At 45.5% G+C, this 7500-nt stretch overlaps 1 protein-coding gene across 4 annotated transcripts in view; it reads right to left on the bottom strand.

Moving 5' to 3' along the window:
- The window catches only part of LOC125040684 (serine-rich adhesin for platelets-like), a 138500-nt gene extending 132038 nt beyond the window's left edge, over positions 1–6462 (bottom strand). For all 4 annotated transcript variants that reach the window (XM_047635371.1, XM_047635369.1, XM_047635370.1 and 1 more), the window contains exon 1: positions 6319–6462. The gene's annotated coding sequence lies outside the window, so the exon portion shown is untranslated. The remainder of the gene's footprint in view (positions 1–6318) is intronic.
- Between the last annotated feature and the right edge of the window lie 1038 nt (positions 6463–7500).

Consider the following 7500-nt stretch of genomic DNA (forward strand, 5'->3'; position numbering starts at 1 on the left):
AGAGGTGGTAAGAGGAGAAGGAAAAAGTGAACTGAGGGAGGAGAGACGAAAGGGGAAGGCGAGAGAAATGAAAGGTTTGGAAGGCGAGAGGAAATCACGGCCGCGTCTGCGCCTGATGCAGCGGCCCGACGCGTGAGGTGACCTACAAAGGTCCTCCGCCTGCCACCAGGGGCACTGCCGGCACTCCGGGAGGCGAGGTGGGCGGGTGTGGGTAGGGAGGGGTACTGGGTACCTACTTCTCCCTCTTCTCAGCCGCTGGGATATTAATGAACTATTTATCCGACTGCGAGGAGGCCTAAATTGTTTATTTGTTGGGTTTTTCCTGTATCTGGCCGAGACTCCCGTCATTAAGGCCAAACACTGGCTTTGATGACTGATCGAGGCAGTCAATTTGGCGGCGCAGTTTCTATGATCTACTGCAGCTAAAACTTTCTTATCAGTGTGTTAAGTTCAGATCTTGCAATACATTTCCTCTCTAAATTAGAATCTTTCTCTTCGTGAGCAATACTTTCATTTACAGACTAAACGAAGATCTTTGCCGCCATCAACATATAGAAACATTCCTAAACAGTACACCCCGCCCAACCCTTTAGTCGTTTTGTCTCCCTTTTCTCCGCCAGTCATCTTCCGTTAATAATAACCCGTAATAGCCCGTATTCCATAAAAAATAATCTCTCATTAACACAACAGTCTTCCTTCACTCTATTGTTGAACCAACCCCTTCTCTCACCCCCCCCCCCCTTACCTCTTTATCCCACCGAAATTCTTCTCTCTTTTCCTTTCCGTCATTCTATACGACAGCCATGCTTCCCACTCTCTTCTCACAGACAAGACCGGCGGATTTACATACTCTGCGGTCTCGAGTCTCGAGTCGTCCATAAAACATTTACGATTCTCCTTTATACTAAAGCCTTCTTGGAGTTCTCGAGAGTTATAGCTTGAACGACGTTATGAGAATCGTGGTGCAGCGACTAATGACTGACAACCATACTTCAGGATGAAAATAAGAAACCAAAAGTTTTCAGGACATCAGATGCCATATGCTACAAGAAAGCGTTAGTGTATACGCAAGGCAAGAAACACTCTGTGCTGCATAATATAGGTTTCTTAAAGACTACAAGGCTCCTGCACCGTGACTGGAGCCTTGAGATATCTCATTAGGAACTGCTTGACATGACCATCGAAGAGAGAGTCGTGACACGTTTCCCTTGGAAATGCTGACCGTGACGGAGCCAGCACTTGGGAAATAAATGAAGATTAATAAATCGTAAAATATGCTTTAATAATTAGATACGTTCGACTCCTTGACTTGATTTATGGAAACGGTTAGCTCCGTTATAAAATATGAAAACAAAAACGCTGCGAATACATTGGACCAAAACTTTTACGAAAATTGACACTTTACTAAATCTCTGTTCCTCCCCTGGCGCGCCTTTGCTAATCCTATGCGTTAATCCTTCGTCTCGGAGGAAGACAGGACGAGGAAGTGAATGATGAAGGGAGGAGGGGAGGGAGGAAGTAAGGAAGTGAAAAGGAAGGGGAAGAAGGGAAGAGGGAAAATGATAGCGAATGTCGTGGAACAGCAGTAATCCTGGTAGAGGAGAAAGGAAAGGAGAAATCGGAGATAACGGAGGAGGAAGAGGATGATGATGATGGCGATAAGGGGGAGGAGGAGGAGGAAGAGAAGGGGGAGTAGGAGTAGTAACGAAAGTATGAAGTAGGGGAAAAGGGGACAAGAACACACAAACCAAGAAGGAAAACCACGGCCATGAGTCACAATCGGATGAGCAAGGCACGGAAAATCCGACCAGAACGTTTCATGGCAAATAACACCCAATGGGCAAAACAATAATGCTCTCCAAGCACCCAGACAACGACCAGCGGTAATCGTGCAGTGCCAAAGAAGTGCTCTTCTCAGTCCTTCTCCATCCGAAAAAGGAGTGAAATTCGACAACAAAGGTCTCGAAACAATAAATGGCGAGGGAATGTAGAGAGCCAATCTAGGGAGAAATATGCAAAATAGCCGAAAATTGTGTTTCCCTTTTCCTTGAGGGCCCTAACAACCCCCAACTCTAAGTACCTGCTCACTCCCTCCCTCCCCTCCCCCCCAGTCCAGGATCGTCACCCTATCCATCTCGCGACCCGACTGGCCCTTCTCGCGACCTGATCTGACCCCGGGGTGCCCAGCTCGGAAATATCGAACCGGAAAAGTCAGTTTAACATAGGAGTGCCGGGCTCACAGCGGGTCGGGCGGCAAAACAAACTTTATTTTGTTAAACGCAAAACCAAAGATTAATGACATGGAGCGTCACTTTAATGAGATGCAAACATCCCTCCGCGCAAAACTAAAAAGCGATATATCGGGGTAACTTCCGCAAGGCATTCGGGACTTTCACTAATGTTTCATAACAAACACGAGTGTATATGCAAATATTTACAAAAGCTGATTTACATTGAAACGTCAACCCCCCAAAATAACCCCTTTCCCCCCTTCCTCTTCCCCTTCTCACCGGCCACGAATAGCCCAGCTACACTACCGCCCCCCTCCCCCCTCTTCCCTCTCCTCTTGACCCCCTGTGTCATTATCCTCAATCATAGGCGATACACAGTGAAACCCTGACTACATCACAGGTTATGTGACACCTCTCGCCGCCCTCTTCGCCTCGCCCCTTCTCTCTTTCTCCTCTCGCTGTGTGCCTTTCCTCCTCTTCTCCGTATGTACGCTAAGCACAAATATATTAGACGTTTATACGCAAAAAAGGTTCATTGGTTGTAACATATTGCCATGAGGAAGAATGGGAGGGGGCAGGGGAAGGGGAAGGGGAAGGGGAAGGGGAAGGGGAAGGGGAAGGGGAAGGGGAAGGGGAAGGGGAAGGGGAAGAGGAGGAGACTGGAGGAGGGAAGAGGAGACTGAGAGGGAAGACTGAGAGAGACAGAGAGGGAAATTGAGAGACAGAGAGGTAAGGAGGGAGAGAGGGAGAAGAAGAAGGAGGAGGAGGGAAGGGATGAGAATGGAGGGGGGGGAGGGAGGGAGGGAGGGAGGGAGGGAGGGAGGGAGGGAGGGGGAGAGAGAGAGAGAGAGAGAGAGAGAGAGAGAGAGAGAGAGAGAGAGAGAGAGAGAGAGAGAGAGAGAGAGAAGAGAGAGAGAGAGGGGGGGGGGGGGGGAGCTCGTACGCGGGGAAGTTCTATATGTCCTATGTTGGCCTTCGACAGTGCCTGTCCGAGTGCCGCGATACATTTCCACACACCAGCGCTTGTAGCCAAATATAGTATTTATTTATTTATTTTTCTCCCTGAGAACTAGTTTGCTCTTCAGAATCTATTATTAGTATAGGTGTGACTCCAAATTCTGTTAATGTTTATTCAGATAATCGAATCGCCAGTATCAAAAATATAGTACATATTCATAAGCTATCATCATCTCCAAAATTAAAATTGTAAATCCCATCACTCAATCACTGTCATTCTGTCACGCATCAACACCGATATATCAACAAAAATGAGACATTGACAAAATTATCGTCTCATCCAACAATGCAATTTTATATACTATTAGGAACACTGCATTGGCCATTTCATCCGAGCATTAGCCCTATCAATCTCTCAATGACTCTTGTTGCAAATGTAAAAAATCGCGAAGAGTAAAATTCAACCGTCATCCGAGGTATTCAGATAATTTATCATTGTCGAATTTCTATCATCTTTATATTCTTTGTCGCAGTTTTGGATGCTGGTCCTGATACTCGTGCACAATGTCACACAGTGTATTCTCCTGTCAGTCATGCGTGCGGTGACGTGCAAGCGTTTACAAAATGACTAAAATATCTACTTTGGAGGCGCGTATGAGATATATTGCAAACCGCTTTCTAATCGAAAACATAAAACGCTTTTGCCAGCTCGCTGTCACATTCATTCTTTCAAGGAAAGTACAAGGCTGAGACAGAACAATTATTTTCGCCTCCACGCTCCAGCGATGCGTGGCAATGGCGCGCGTTATACACGAAACAAAAAGAAGGTTGCCACTGGGTGGGCTAGACACCCCAAGTCAGTGCCCGGGGAAATAGAGAGGGTTGGCGTCAGGAAGGGCATCCGGCCATAAAATGTCTGCCAGAACCTGATCATAGCGACCCCATATGAGCTACACCAAGAGAAGACGACACACGGAACAAAAAGCCGCTGACAAGTGTCAGCGAAACTCGCTAGGTACATAGTGGAAACGGAATCGGCCTTAAAATTCCAGATTTTCTTACGAAAATGTAAGAATATGTGGGAAAAATTATTCTCAAGTAGATATTACTAAATATAATTTCTCATATAACCCAAACAAATACATACAACCATCCCCCAATGCCATAGCATTATTGCCCATACCGATTACATACTGGAAATGAGGCTAAGCAATAAATAATAAGTCAAAATTATATGACAATACATGAGGTTAGATACAATAAGTGAGTCGCACATTTTCTCCGTGAAGCTTCGTGGTCAAGGAAGCCCGATGCTAATAACTCCCCAGCGCGCGTCTCAACAACCATTAAACACAGTAATCACAACACAGGCGAGAATGTGTGTGGCGGATGAGGGGCGATTCCAGACTGGCTAATGACTCATTATCTTTTTATTAAAAACTTTCGAATACAGAGGAAAGGGAGAGAGAGGAGAGTCAATAAACCTATTTGTACGCATAAATATATATATTCATAGATAGACACATGTATAGAGAAGAGAGAGAGAGAGAGGGGGGGGGGGAGAGGGAGGAAGAGAGAGAGAAAGAGGGGGGAGAAGGGGAGAGAGGGGGGAGGGAGAGGGAGAGGGGAGGAAGAGGGAGAGGGGGAGCGAGGGGGGAGGGAGGAGGGAGAGGGAGAAAGAGAGAGGGGGTGAGGGGGAGGGAGAGAGAGAGAGAAAAATAGAGAAAGAGAGGGGGAGGGGAGAGAGAGGTGGAAGTGAGAGGGGGAAGGGAGAAGGAGAGAGAGGGAGAGAGCGAAAGAGAGGGGGGAGGGATAAAGAGGAGGGGAAGGAGAGAGCGAGAGGGGGGAGGGAGAAAGGGGAGGGGAAGGAGAGGGAGGGAGAAGGGGAAAGGGAGAGATGGGAGAGGAGAGAGAGAGAGAGAGAGAGAGAGAGAGAGAGAGAGAGAGAGAGAGAGAGAGAGAGAGAGAGAGAGAGAGAGAGAGAGAGAGAGAGAGAGAGAGAGAGAGAGAGAGAGAGGGGGGGGGGGGGAGAAAAAGGAGAAGAAAGTGGGAGGAGGGAGATCTGAAGAAGGGAAGGAGGAGAGATGCGAAAGAGGTAGGGGTAGAAGGGGAAAGATGATACAAACAAGAATATTGAGAGACATAAACGACCGCTTTCTTGCAAACAACCCTTATCTGTGCCAATCACTACCATGATTATACATCGGCCGCCAAACTTGCAATTAACTACACTTCAACAATTATTTACTGCAGTGAAGTAACTTTCCTTCATCATTATCGTGCTCTCTGATAACCAGTAGTTATTCTAAAATGCTCCTTATTACATTGAAACATATTATTTCCCCATGCTTATTTATCCAAATTAGAATACTTATACAATACAAGATGCTGTATTATCAACGATCATGTTTGTGCTGGGGGGTAAGCCAGCATGAAATCGGGCTTTGCTGGCCCAATGCACTCGGCTCATTAGTACAGTGAATCCCAAGAGCAAATCCCTTGACAGATTATGATCTCCTGTGTGTTTACAAGACAAACGGGAGTCCACAAAACCCCTCTGAGACACGGCTACGGATTAAATTCTGAATGCTACCCTATCTTACCTCATGTGCTGTATTGAGCTACTAGTTTCAAAGAGGATTATGGATACTTTTGGAAAGACCTAAGATAACATGTTTCGTAATGCTACGGCTCCTTGTCTTCTTTGCAACTGCGTAAGTAATCCCCTGTCAGGTTTGCATTGCATTCTGGTAGCACTAACCGATTGCATTCACGCTTATATAGTGTCGACGCGGTGCATCGATTGGATTATAAACACATTATCGGATATCTTGTATGACCTGCAGAAGTGCAGCAATTCAAAATTCGCCGAACCCATTTACATGGTCATCAATAATTTTCCTAATTTTCGACACCATGTACCTAATTTCCCACTTACCAGTGTTCATATTTGTAGTACGAAACATAAGCTTAATTCCATCTCATTCCAATTCAGATAGAGCCATGAACTGACAATTGTCGCGTCCAATACATCACTTCACAGTATATATATATAAAAAAAACAATCATTAAAACAAGCTTTCAATCTTTCTCAATCACGTGCATATCAACGTTAAATGTTTCATCTTACCTTATCGATACTCCACTATTCCATTTACAGTATATGGGGAAAATATCACGTTATGGTAATGCTATGTCAGTATTAGTCTTTCCACAGGTCATGAGCCAGTCTACATAAATGGTCAACGCACCGTCACAAACTCTCTCGCCACACGCGAATTCCAAACTAAGCCGCGTGTAGTGAATGAGCTGGCTCAAAGTTCTCACGATGATGACGTCATCGTCTTGGCCAATCACAGCTCGGCTTGGGGTTCGTCACTGGTAGCCCGGCCAACCAGCGTGCGAAAGCTTGACGGTGGGAGGAGCTTATACCCAGGCCGTAACATTCCTTTGGCATTCCCTGAATTGCACTTGTACGTTCGCCCGTTTTAAGCAACTTTTTTAGCATCGAAATGTCCAGGAAATTGCACCATGTCTGGAGACTTATATTCGAAAATTCGTCGTTCGTATGCATTACTGTCAATACGAAATATATCTCTTTTCATTTGTTTGAGCTGGTGCAAATTGAAGTCCCCCAAATTAAAATGAAATATTGTGATATTGAAGTCAGGAATATTTTCAAGTAAACTACCAACGAAGCTCGAAGAAAAAGATTATTACATTACCTTACAGAGCCCAGGAGGGAAATCGACTCACCCTAATGACGGCCGACAATCCACTTACCCTCACATTGGAACCGCATTGACCCTCGTCTAACCCCCACTAACCATACTCATCTACGCCCCCCCCTCCCCCATGACCTCTGACCTGCACCCACCTCTGACCAACGCCTTGATTTTTCACTCGGCGCCACGGGTTAACCCAGCTGCCCTCTTCCCACACCACAGAACCTGCCAGTAACCCCGCCATCACGTCACTACAGTTCTCCTTCTGTCACTTTCTCTACAGCTGCTTATTGACAGCGCGTACTCACAGAGTTCATTACAACTTAATTAACATAATCGTCTCTCGTCATTGCACATCTATTTGAAAAAGGGAGGAATTAAACCCTTGGGAAGAAGAGAGTGAGACGAGAAACCTATTTTTTTATTACTTAATTATATTCTTCTATTCTATCTTGTTTCTAAGAATACTTTTTATTCCTTTCGTCATAACTTTCTTACTGACCCCATCTTTCCAGAACAGCACTATAAACCAAATCATATCCAACGAATGAATAATTCACATAAACCAATTAAAATCATTCATATTA

This window comes from Penaeus chinensis, chromosome 29 (assembly GCF_019202785.1).
Source record: "Penaeus chinensis breed Huanghai No. 1 chromosome 29, ASM1920278v2, whole genome shotgun sequence".
NCBI lineage: Eukaryota > Metazoa > Arthropoda > Malacostraca > Decapoda > Penaeidae > Penaeus > Penaeus chinensis.